This window comes from Phacochoerus africanus, chromosome 3, assembly GCF_016906955.1.
Source record: "Phacochoerus africanus isolate WHEZ1 chromosome 3, ROS_Pafr_v1, whole genome shotgun sequence".
NCBI lineage: Eukaryota > Metazoa > Chordata > Mammalia > Artiodactyla > Suidae > Phacochoerus > Phacochoerus africanus.
The window spans coordinates 84,451,827-84,464,482 of record NC_062546.1 but is presented as its reverse complement, the minus strand read 5'-3'; the positions used below and the strand labels follow the sequence as shown (position 1 = coordinate 84,464,482).

Sequence of the window (12,656 nt, the reverse complement as noted above, 5' to 3'; positions counted from 1 at the left end):
CAAAATGAAGTTTATCATACTTTCTCCTCCTGTTTTCTCCATCCTCCACCTAGCCCCCAACATATACTATATGCCATAGCAGCATATATGGTTGGGGAGTTATAATCCTTAAATAGCAGTCAGTTGCTCTAACACTGTGTCAAGTATTTTTTCCACAAAATAATAATTTTATAGGAGGGTCTTAGTATACTTCCCCCATCTAGCAAATGAGGAAACTGGAGTACAGAAAGTTAAGTGACTTATTTAAGATCTCACAACAGTAGTTCCCATCCATTGTGGCTCAGCGGGTTCAGAACCCAACTGAGGTGGGTTTGATCCCTGGCCTTCCTCAGTGGGTTAAGGATCCGGCATTGCCAAATGGTACAGCATAGGTCACTGATGCAGCTCAGATCTGGTATTGCCATGGCTGTGGTGTAGGCCTGCATCTGCAGCTCCAATTTGACCCCTAGCCCTGGAACTTCCATATGCTGCATTGGGGCTGTGAAAAGGAAAAAGAAAAAAATCCACACAATTTTATTATAATATAGCAAATTCAGTGATGCTATAAAATCAGACATAATGTGTTATGGTCAAGAGTAGTAAATGAGAGAAACCAAGCTCAATCCAGCTTAAGAATAAAAAGGAAATTTTTTCTTTATAGAGTGAGTGGATCTCAAATAAGTATAAATCCCAAGGGATAGACTGGGTCCAGGCACAGCTGGATGCAAAGTTTCAAAAATATCACAATTTGCCTCTTTCTCTTTTGGATTTTCTGGTCACTGTGTTGGCTTCATCCTTAGGCAGAATTACTCGTGTAATAACAAAAGTGGCTTGTGTCCTAACAGCTTATCAACCCCAGTGCAAGAGAGTACATCTTTCTTGGTGGTCCCAATAAAGGAACTGGGACTAACCTGGATCAGGTATCTTCCCAGAGCACTTTGCTGTGACTCCACTTAGCCAAGCCTGGTCACATGCCCCCTTTTTCCAACCAGTCTTACCAAAAACCGCACATGGACAGAAAGTGGAGGAGGGGGAGGAGGAATCACAAAGGGAAAAATAAGTGTTTATTACACAAAGAGAGATAATGAATGTAAGGCAAGCAAAAGCAAATGAAGTCCATTAAATATTCCATTTGTATTTACCTTGACTTATAAACTGATACCACTAAGTGTTAATTTCTTGCTTAGTGGTTGGGGGTTCATGATATGTTCATTAAAACAAAAATCCTACCAGCACTAAAAGCAGAAAAAAAATAGAAATAACAATGAAAAATATTTTTGACTTGGCCAAAAAAAAGCATTATATGTGTGTTTATATTGCCAGCCCACAAATGAACACAAAAGCAAATGAAAAATAAAAACATTGGACATATGCCAAAAAATACATTAATCTAAATGTTTAATGATTCCCTCAATCCTGCATGGGAAGAGCAGTCATTATATTTTTGCAGTAGCCTTTGTTATTTTGGTTTCCATTTCATCTCAAATGCTGATGAGCTTCTGCTAGCTTCACTTAACAGAGTTCGTTTGGAAGGTATATAATTATTAAGTTCATAAAGAGAAATGGTCTATTCACAGCCAATTTCTACCATGGTGTAAATAGAACTCTGCTTATTCATTTATCCATTCATTCATTTATTTATGTCATATTCCAGTTGTGAATCAGGAACAAGACTGGACACTAGGTTAAAGAGATGAGATGAGTAATTTGCAGCCCCGCCCTTTGAAGAAGTCAAAGTACAGTAAGAGAAACAGACAAATGAAAATTAAAGTAAACCATGAACAGGGTTTTGCACATTGCTTTTAGAAGCAGAGGAGGACCCACAGTTCACTCAGCTGAAAGATCAGGGCAGGCTTTAAAAAAGACTTAGGAATTGGTTTCCAGAGTGGAAAAGGAGTGAAAGGCACTTCCGGAGAGAACAGCATGTGCAGTGACTCAGAGACTTAGAAAAACCCTGGGAGGTTTCAGAAGTGGGTTACAACCATGGCTGTGGCAGTGGGGTGTGTACCAGAGAACAGTCAATGTAAATGACTTTGTGTGATCAGTTTGGATTTCATCTTGCAGTTCCAAAACCCTGGTCCCACAGCTAGAACAAGGCTGAAAGGAAAAATACACATTGCCCAGGTACCACTTCCGAAAATTTTGGTATAAGAGAAATCTGTTGGGAAAAAGTTCCCTAACGAGCTACTGGGGCACATCCGAGTCTCAGAGCCATTGTGTGTTGACAGTGGGGATCTATAATCAGAGGGTACTGGGATGAGAATAACATGTTTTGGAAAGATAGTTCTTTGCCAGTAGCAAGTTGCAGTAGAGCAGGTCTAAACAAGAGATGGAGAGACCTGATAGGAGACCGTTGTGATAGAATACGTTCAGAAATGGCAGTTACCTGCACTGTGTCACAGGCAGATATTCAGAGAAATGTTTTGAGAAATGTGATCGAGACCTCTAGATGATCTGTTTGATGTGGGAAGTGAAGCGTGTGTGGTGTGGGGGAGGCAGAGGATGGAATTAAGTTTGTAAAGGGTACCCTTGAGAAGTGGGAGTGAGGTAAACAGGAGCGTGGCTGTGTGTACAGCAGTGTGATGTTAGCTCGTGGTGGGAGACCAGGCTGGAGCTTGCCATGGGCAGGAGGCCAAGGCTTGGGACTGGCCTCTCTAAGATCCAGAGGCTCAGATTTGCAAACCTTGAGGCTGAAAACTTGTAGATGACTCCTCACCTAGGACACCTCCTTTCTTTATGCCATCTTGGCCCCTGCCAATAGTCACCTCTCCTAGCTTCCATAGTAGCCTCTCAAGCCTTCTTTCTAACATATAAGCCTCCTGAAGCCAGGAATTATGCGTGTTACATATTCTCAGAGCCTTGTGTCTGCACATATTTGATGTCTACCTTGCAGGGTATATGAATTTTATTAATTATCTAGCTATGTATAGCTACAGTGGCCCCATTATATCTGGAGCCTTTGGGCCTTATGTGTGCATGTGTGTGTGTGTTTATATAAACTTGTACTTCTGTAATTCTACATGCTTCCTTTATTATTTTCCCAAATGTACATTTTTATGATAAGAGTTTGCAAAATACATTCTTTCTTTCAAAGATTAATTACTGTGAGATGCTGTGTGATTAGTGAACCAGGCATCTCCTACAGATATTAATTTAGATTCCACCAAGAAGGGCTTGGTTAATAAAAAAAAAATTGTTTTAAAAACATTCAATTTAATTAATTAAAGATAAGGATCAGTTTTCAACTTAGTTATCCAAATAAGCATTTGTGGATTCAGGGAGGTTTTTTTATCTTTGTTTTTGTTTTTGTTGCTTTTCATTTTTGGCCTCTCTGCAGCATATGGAATTCCTTGGGCCAGGGATCAGGTCTAAGCTGCAATTGCAACCTACTCTGAAGCTGAGGCTAATGCTGAGTCCTTTAACCCACTGGTCTGTGCTGAGGATCAAGCCTGCATCCTGGCGCTGCAGAAATGCTGCTAATCCCATTGCACCACAGCAGGAATTCTGAGATTATTTTTAAATACTATGGTCACTTTAAAGTATCTACTTATCTTTTTCTCAATTTATTTCTTTTTCTCATGTTATGCTGTATAGAATAAATAAGAAAATCTTTACTCAAGCCCCAAAGAAGGCACTGCCATGAAAGATAAATAATATAAGGACAGAAAATGTAGGACTAACTATATGGGTACATTACTTTCTATGTATAAGCTTTCATACTGTTTATTGATTGGATGATTCCTTTTTTGTTTACTCCTCATTATCTTTGGCTTCCTCACTGTAGGTGAGTGCCTTCTGAGTACTTAACAGGAAGATCCTCCTTAAGGGGTTTGAAATCAACAGAAAGCTACAACTTTTCTTAATAATCAACTCTCATGAGAAAGAGCAATGATTAATATCAGTAATTTAAAATTAAAGTTTCCAATCAGATGTGGAAATTAACTTCAAATCATCAGAAAACGTAAATTAGCAAAGATACTGGCCCAAACTAAGAAAAGCCTGTTTTGATTATTTAGAATAGATTCCTGCATACAGATAAAGATTTGTTCCTGTTTAAGCCTTTTGACCCTTTGTGACTTCCCTGTATGTGTTGATGTTCCATCCCCTTGATATGGCCTAATCATTATGAAAATCTAGAACTTATTTCCAATGATCTCGAGCAGACTGTTTTATGCATCTCTACTTATAATTTTTTTTTTTTGGTTTAGATAGAGCCTTTTTTTAAAAATTATAGTTGATTTACAATATTGTGCCAATTTCTGCTGTATAGCAGTGACACAGTCATATATGTTTATATATATGCATTTCTTTTTTTTTTTTTGTCTTTTTGCCTTTTCTAGGGCTGCTCCCATGGCGTATGGAGCTTCACAGGCTAGGGGTCTAAATGGGGCTATAGCCGCCAGCCTACACCACAGCCACAGCAACGTGGGAGGGATCCGAGCCGCATCTGCAACCTACACCATAGCTCACAGCAACGCCAGATCCTTAACTGACTGAGCAAGGCCAGGGATCGAATCAGCAACCTCATGGTTCCTAGTCAGATTCGTTAACCACTGAGCCAAAACGGGAACTCCTATGCATTCCTTTTCTTATGCTGTCTTCTATCATGGTCTATCCCAAGAAATTGGATATAGTTCCCTGTGCTATACAATAGGACCTCATTGCTTATCCAACCTAATTGTAATAGTTTGCATCTTCTAACCCCAAACTCCCAGTCCATCCCACTCCCTCCCTCTACCCCCTTGGCAAACATAAGACTGTTCTCTGTGAGTCTGTTTCTGTTTTGTAGATAGGTTCATTTGTGCTTATTTTAGATTCCACATATGTGATATCATATGGTATTTAAATTTATCTTTCTGACTTGCTTTACTTAGTATGAGAATCTCTAATTGCATCTATCTTACTGCAAATGGCGTTATTTTGTTCTTTTTTATGGCTGAGTAGTATTCCACTGTGTATATGTACCAGATTTTCTTAATCCATTCATCTTTTGATAGACATTTAGATGGTTTCCATGTCTTGGCTATTGTGAATAGTGCTGTAATGAACATAGAGGCACATATATCTTTTTAGATTACAGTTTTGTCTGGATATATGCCCTCTACTTATAATTGATGAAGTGTATGTTCTAGTTCCCTCTATTGACACAACTCCTGTTTTTGACCCTGTGTTCTGTATGCAATAACCATCATCCCTGACTGAATTTGCCCAACCTCTGGTTTTGGCTTCTCTGACCCACTTTGACCATTTACTACCCAAAGCCCAACTTCACTAGAGCCTAATGTGCTGGCTCATTTGCCTTCTAGCTCTCAAATCCATTTACTCCTTGCCGTTCTCTTGTTCTATCTGTGTGGAAAGAAGCTGATTCCTGCCAACTCCATTTCCTAGACTCACTTGCTCATGCCAAAAAGGAGCTAGGACAGGGAAAGATAAAAAGATAAATTAGGAACACTGGCAGAAGAAGAGGAGAAGCCAAGGAGTTTCTCCTTCTCTGATTCAGAGAACTTCTCCCACAGTGACTGCTTCTCCTCTGTGATTCACATTCTAGGTCCAGCCAGGAACAGCGGCTCCAGAGCTTTGTTAACTCAACCCCTCTGCTGATCTCTCCAACCCTGGGGATGGATGGCAGAGGTTTTCTGCTGTTGCTCCTCACTGGATGCTCCTCCTTCCCCAATTTGGCTTTCCAGCCCACCCAACACTTTTGTCACCAGTTCCTCGTGTTGTATTCCCTCAGCTGAACTGCCTTACTTGGGCCCTGATTTTGGACTGGTCTCCAAAGACAGGACCTGGCAAGTTTTTAGGCAAAGAACCAAATGATTGTCATCATCACAGAAGAACTTGTGAAGGTATTTCGAGGCTCGCATCCCAGAACTCCCAGCAGAGTTATAAAATAATGAATGAATGGGCTGTTGGAAATATGTAATACAGTAGAAACACAGTCATTTAATTTTTTTAAAAGGGACTTTCATTTAGTTCTTCTCTTCATTCATTAGTCATCTCCCATCAGTAGGGAAGCCATAGGGAATGGAGCAGAGTGAACAAAGAATCCTGCCCATACTGAGTCCAAAATAGTTCCAAGCAGATTTGCCTACACAAAAGAAAAATGTAATCAGCACCCAGCATAGGTAACAGAATACATTTAACTCTGCTAACATTAAATAACATCTGCTCTCCCTGCAGAAACTCTCTCCCTGCATTAATTTAATCTTTCCACAACACAAAAGCAGTCACACTTATTGCATAGAAGAGTCTAGCACAGTTGTTAGTGGCTCAGATGGTCACTCCTAGTTACCCATCCTTGAAGATAGATTTCAGAATCAAGAGTTTTGTACTCTGGGAAAGGTCACAGCTACAGTTTCAGGACCTTGGGTGAGATTCAGTTTATCATGTCTACCTTCTAAGTAAATTATTTTCCAGTTTTGTTGGAATAGAGCAGAAGTAGAAGCCACAAGGGGGACTAGTTTCATTCTTCAGCCAGTGATAGGCATGTGTTAGATTCCTAGCACCACTGTAATAGAGGACCAAAGGACCAGGGGGCTTAAAACAGAAATGGTCTCCCAGAGTTGCCCTTGTGGCACAGTGGAAATGAACCTGACTAATAACTATAAGGCTGTGGGTTTGATCCCTGGCCTCACTCAGTGGTTTAAGGATCTGGCATTCCTATGAGCTGTGGTGTAGATCACAGACTTAGCTCAGATCCCACATTGCTATAACTGTGGCATAGGCTGTCAGCTGTAGCTCCTATTGATTCCCTAGCCTGGGAATTTACATATGCTGAGGGTGCAGCCCTAAAAAGAAAAAAAGAAATGGTTTCCCAGTTCTGGAGACTAGAAATCCGAGATCAAGGTACTGGCCAGTCTGCTTCCTGCTGAGACTGTGAGGGGAGGAGCCATTCCAGGCCCCTCTCCTACTTTCCTGTGACTTGTTATTAATCTTTGTTCCTTGGTTTTCAGAAGCAGCATCTTCCTCACTGTCTTCATTTTCACAGTCAAATATTGACCATGTGGTGGTATTTAAGGTTGCATATGTATATAAAGAAAACTAAGCACTTCTTGTACATTTACTTTTATGGCCTGAAATGGTATCTGCTACTCGGAGGGAAGAGGAGATCTGGGTTAAAGTCAGGAGTCTCTCTTGCAGGCTGTGTGCACCACTGGGCAATGACTCAGCTTTTGTGAACCTTGAGTTCCTCATCATTAAAATGGGTATGTTAATATTAGATTTAACATATGAAACTTAACACTTTTGTAGGTCAAAAATTGTTGAGTATCAGCTATTTCATATGATTCAACTTAATACCTACTTCACAGACATAGGAAAAAACTAAATAAGATAATATTGTAGCACTGTCCCTGGTGTTTGGTAAATCATAAGTACATGATTTATTAAAATGTGTATAAATAAAACCCTATGGCCTGATGGTCGTAGTATAACCTAAGCTTAAAATATCTGCCCTCTCTGCCATACAGAACATGAATTGCCTATCAGGAGTCTTCTTTTTTCCTTCCTTCTTTCTTTTCTCCTTCTTTCTTCTTCTTCTCAAAATTTAATTTTTATTCTCTTTCTTCCATTTCTTTTTAATGTTATTTTTTTTAAATAGCTAATATGCTTTCATGGTTCAAAACTCAAAAAGTGTGTAAAAGAAAACCTCTCCCATAGAATCACTGTCCTTTATCTGTCCAGAGTATTATGTCTTATCTATTTTCCTGATATTAAGCACATTCAAATGTGTATACTGTGTGAGTTCTAAAAATAGCTTTAAAATATCTGTATTTATATGAATATGATATATGCATATTTGTAGTCTAAGACTCTCAGTTTATGAATAAATAGCTGAGGCCCACAGAAATGCAGCCCCTTTGCCTGGAGTCATTCAGAATCAGTAAGATTTGCATATTAATTATACTTCTCTGGCACTCTATGAGGCCTCACGTTACAAATATTCACTTTAAATGTAAATAATCTATTTTTTTAGGCAAATAAAATCTTATTTATTTATTTATTTATTTATTCATTGGCAATGGAAGTCAGGTCAAAGTGCCTCATTATTCAAGCTTCGTATTTGTGAATTCTCCTACCTGCTAATGATTTACTTATCATCCCCAAATAGATATCCATGACATTTTCCTAGTCATCCCCAGATATGAGTAGAGGGACAAAAAAATTTGAGTTGCTGATTGTACATGTTCCCAGGTGAGGTCAAACAAGATGACACTTGGCCTTCTTATTTCAGGTCTCATGCTATGAACAAGAGTCCTTTTTGTGATCTATTTAATGCTACATGTTTCACATTTCTGTGCTTTTAATGGGTGATTTTTGCTATTTAAAATGGCCCCTGTGAGTTCCCATTGTGGCTCAGCAGTAACAAATCCAAATGGTATCCATGAGGACTTGGGTTCAGTCCCTGGCCCCACTCAATGGATTAAGGATCAGGTATTGATATAAGCTGTGGTGTAGGTGGCAGATGCGGCTTGGATTCCATGTTACTGAGGCAGCTCCGACAGACCGCTAACATGGGAAATTCCATATGCCGCAGGAGTGGCCCTAAAAAACCAAAAAAATAAAAGCAATTTTAAAATGTCCCTCAAAGATAGTGCTGAAGTGATGTTTACCACTCCTAAGAATAAGAGGGCTGTGATGTGCCTTAAGAACAAAATACAGTGTTAGAGAAGCTTCTCTCAGGCATAAATTATAGTGTTGTGGGCTGTGAGTTCAATGTTAGTCAATGATATACACTAAATAATGTGTCTTTAGGAGTTCTCTTGTGGCGTGGTGGGTTAAGGATCCTGCATTGTCACTACAGTGGCTTGGGTTGCTGCTGTGGCATGAACCCCTGGCCCGGGAACTTCCACATGCCATGGATGTGAGCTTTTCCTCCCGCCTCCAAAAGAAGAACACATTGAATAATGTGTCTTTAATCAGAAACACACATGACACAAGATTATGGGTTCAGTTGATAAAAATTTTGTGACCTGAGGCTCATAGGAACCTAACCCTGTATTTCCCCTAGGAATAGTGGTTCAGTATTCACTAATTCAGTGTTTGTAGCAACTTTGTAGAGTGTAACTACTACTAATAATGAGAATTGATGGTATTTTAGAGTACAACACATAGAAGTCAAGTTTTCCTCTCTTAGTGTCAGTCTGATTTAAGTGTTTCTTTAAAATTGTAGCTATTGGAGTTCCCATCATAGCTCAGTGGTTAACGAATCTGAGTAGGAACCATGAGGTTGCGGGTTTGATCCCTGGCCTTGCTCAATCGGTTAAGGATCTGGCGTTGCCGTGAGCTGTGGTGTAGGTCACAGACGCAGCTCGGATCCCGTGTTGCTGTGGCTCTGGTGTAGGCCAGCAGCTACAGCTTTGATTAGATCCCTAGCCTGGGAACCTCCATATGCAGCAGGAGTGGCCCTAGAAAAGGCAAAAAGACAAAAATCAAAAATCAAAAAAATAAATAAATAAATAAAATGATAGCTATGTTACCATAGCCCACATTCTTTTTTTTTTTTTTTTGGCCTTTTAGGGACGTACCTGTGTACCTGCAACATATGGAGGTTCCCAGGCTAGGGGTTGAATCGGAAGCTATAGCCACTGACCTACGTCACAGCCATAGCAATGCCAGATCCAAGCCATGTCTGCAACCTACAGCATAGGTCACAGCAATGCCAGATCCTTAACCCGGTGACTAAGGCCAGGGATCGAACCTGTGTCCTCATGGATACTAGTCAGATTTGTTTCTGCTGAGGCATGATAGGAACTCCAGCTTTCTTGAGTTTAAAAAAATAAATCCTTTATTGACTGCAAAAATGGCTCCTAAATGCAGTTTTGGAGGGGATGGCTTTAAAGCCATTGTTGGTTTGAGTGGTTCAAATATCTTGCTAATTTCATAGGCTTTGAACCAATTATGAAGTAGATAGTGTGGCAGTAGCTATCAAGTTTGCAGTTTGTTTAGGAGTGTTTGTATTTCTTTTTAGTGTTGAAGAAATTTACAGTAATCATCAGTAGGGAATTATGAGTGCACATCATTGCATTAAAACATGGAATTCAGCCCTACATTGCCATTAATAGAAAATGCAGTTTTTATGTTAATTATAATAAAAAGCAAGTGTTAGCAAGTTTTTACTGATTATCCTATGTATCGCTATGATTTATATTACAGTTCCTAACAAATATGTTATATGTTATTGAGGAAGTGGTATAATTCCTTGTGATTTACTAAAATGTAGATACTTCCTAAAGGGACAACATAGTAAATTTTATCCATTTCTTACTGTTACTTTATATCATTTTGGACCATTGTACTTTATAAATAAACATAGACAATTTTGGTCAGTTATACCTTACTGTGAATGAGATTACCAGATGTTTTCATGACCACAGATTCCACCAGAAGGTATCAGTGGCAAGAAATGGGTTGGTGGGAGTTCAAAAGCAGATAGTGAGCTAATCTATGTAAACGGGCTTTTGTGGGTTGAATTGTGTCCTTCTCAAAAAGATATGTTTGGTGTTCCCATTGCAGCTCAGCAGGTTAAGAACCCACCAAGCATTCATGAGGATGCAGGTTTGATTCCTGGCTTCGCTCATTGCAATGAAGGATCTGGCATTGCTTTGAGGTGTGGTATAGGTCGCAGATGCAGGTCAGATCTGGCGTTGCTGTGGCTGTGGTGTAGGCCGGCACCTGCAACTCCAATTCAACTTTTAGCCTGGGAACTTCCATATGCTGTGGGTGTGGCCCTAAAAAGAAAAAAAGTTAAAATGAGACCCTTAGCACAGGCACTAATCTGGTATGTCTGGTGTTCCTGCTGAGCCACAATGGGAACTCCCTGCTATTCTTATAAAAAGGGAAAATTTGGATACAGAGAGAGGCACACACACAAGGAGAACAAAGATTTTTCTCTTCCCACTACGTCCCTAGAATTATGCCCTGGAGGTACCTTGGGCCCAGCTACCCCAGTTCTTTCCCAGACATGCCTTCTGCTTCTGCTTGGGCTTCTTGCTGGCAGGGGATGAGAACTCTGGGATCTCATTGCCTTACCCTCAGCTTGTGGGACTCACATCCCCTGTGCTCTCTGGCAAGATGTATACCTCACAGACCAGACCACTGTCTCTGAAACCCTGAGGTCTGCTCACTGCTAGCTTCCTCACTGGCTCTCCTGGATCCAGACCCTTCCTAGTCGCAGGAAACAGAAGAGTCTGACTCTAACATTCTGTACACTATCCGAGTCTTGAGTCTTTTCCTGGCATTGGCTTTGACATTTCAAAAGCTTAATCTTTTGCCTTCAGTAGACTTTTCTCTTAAACTCTCCCCTGCTTATAGTTTTGAAGTCTCTTTTGAAATGTAAAAATATCAGGAATCAATTCTGTGCTTTCTTTCATTTTTTTTCCTTGAGCAATAAAAGCGAAATAATTAGTAGCCTAAAGGGAAAGGGTATGGGGAGGGGTAGAGATAACAGGAAAGAATAGATAGGAAAGAGGGGGTATCAGTTAATGTTCAAAATACTGTCCTGCCACATATGTTTATTGTTCTTTTCTCACCACAACTTCACAGTGGATTTGCTGAGATCCCACTCTTTTTGATGAAAACTACTCTGGACCAATGGAAATGGTTAAACCATAGGATTATATTACTTTTCGTTTGTGGGCACATCCAGGTGGAAATAAGAACTTGCATTCTTATCAGCAGAAGGAAAATTCTTAGGTAAGTAAGACTGAAATTTCTTTATCAACCAAGAGTTGAATAGCAACCTGGCTCTGGTTGACTATCAAAGCCTATTGTGACTGGAGCTCTGTGGCCCTTTGGTTTTGCCTGTGAAGCGGTTCTTTTAGACACAGATGGGGGTGCTGGGCCTTTATTTAGGCAAGACTCACATAAGACAGAAACCCATCAAAATAACATGACAAATCAGAGAGGAGAGTCAGGCAAACTGAATTGCTGTGCTGCATCTAAATTACAAAGAAGAGGAGTGATGGGGAAAACGGTGTAATTAGAGGCATTTTAAGCTCCCTGGTAGGAGGAACAGCAAAGTAGGCTATATTTGAAATTGTCGTGGGAACTAGAAGTTCTAAGGTGGTGGGAACATGGATGGGGAACAAGAAGGGAAGAATAAAAGGAAGAAGGCATCATGTGACTTTCTCTGAGGAAAGCATTCCTTGGAGAAAGGAGTGGTAAAATAACTTTTCTCAAAAGTGCAATGAGCAATATAAGATTAGGGAAAAAGAACAAGAGATTGAGGGGAAAGAGGCAAGGCAGGGGTAGGGGTAGGGGTCGGGGGTGGGTTGGCGGGGCAGAAAGAACTAAAATGAAAGCAGATTGAATACGAGGGACAAAATAACAATTGATTTTTTTTTTTTCGAGAAAAAACATTTCACTGTACAAAGTCTCTAGGGTTGTCATTAATGTTTAATTGAGATTTTACTGCTTTATCACACTATGTATTTTTTTCTAAAAATACTTTAAAAAGTGCTAACCCATCATGGCGCAGCAGAAACGAATTCAACTAGGAACTGTGAGGTTACGGGTCTCACTCAGTGGGTTAAGGATCTGGTGTTGCCATGAGCTGTGGTGTAGGTTGACAATGAGGCTCGGATCTGGTGTTGCTGTGCCTCTGGCATAGGCTGGCAGCCACAGCTCCGATTAGATGCCTAGCCTGGGAACCTCCATATGCTGCTGGTGAGGTCTTA

At 40.2% G+C, this 12,656-nt stretch overlaps 1 protein-coding gene across 12 annotated transcripts in view; it reads left to right on the top strand.

Annotated features, from left to right (window-relative positions):
• The window catches only part of LOC125123006 (WAS/WASL-interacting protein family member 1-like), a 71,100-nt gene that overhangs the window by 9,800 nt on the left and 48,644 nt on the right, over window positions 1-12,656 (top strand). For all 12 annotated transcript variants that reach the window (XR_007133947.1, XR_007133954.1, XR_007133951.1 and 9 more), the window contains one exon: window positions 11,524-11,673. The gene's annotated coding sequence lies outside the window, so the exon portion shown is untranslated. The remainder of the gene's footprint in view (window positions 1-11,523; window positions 11,674-12,656) is intronic.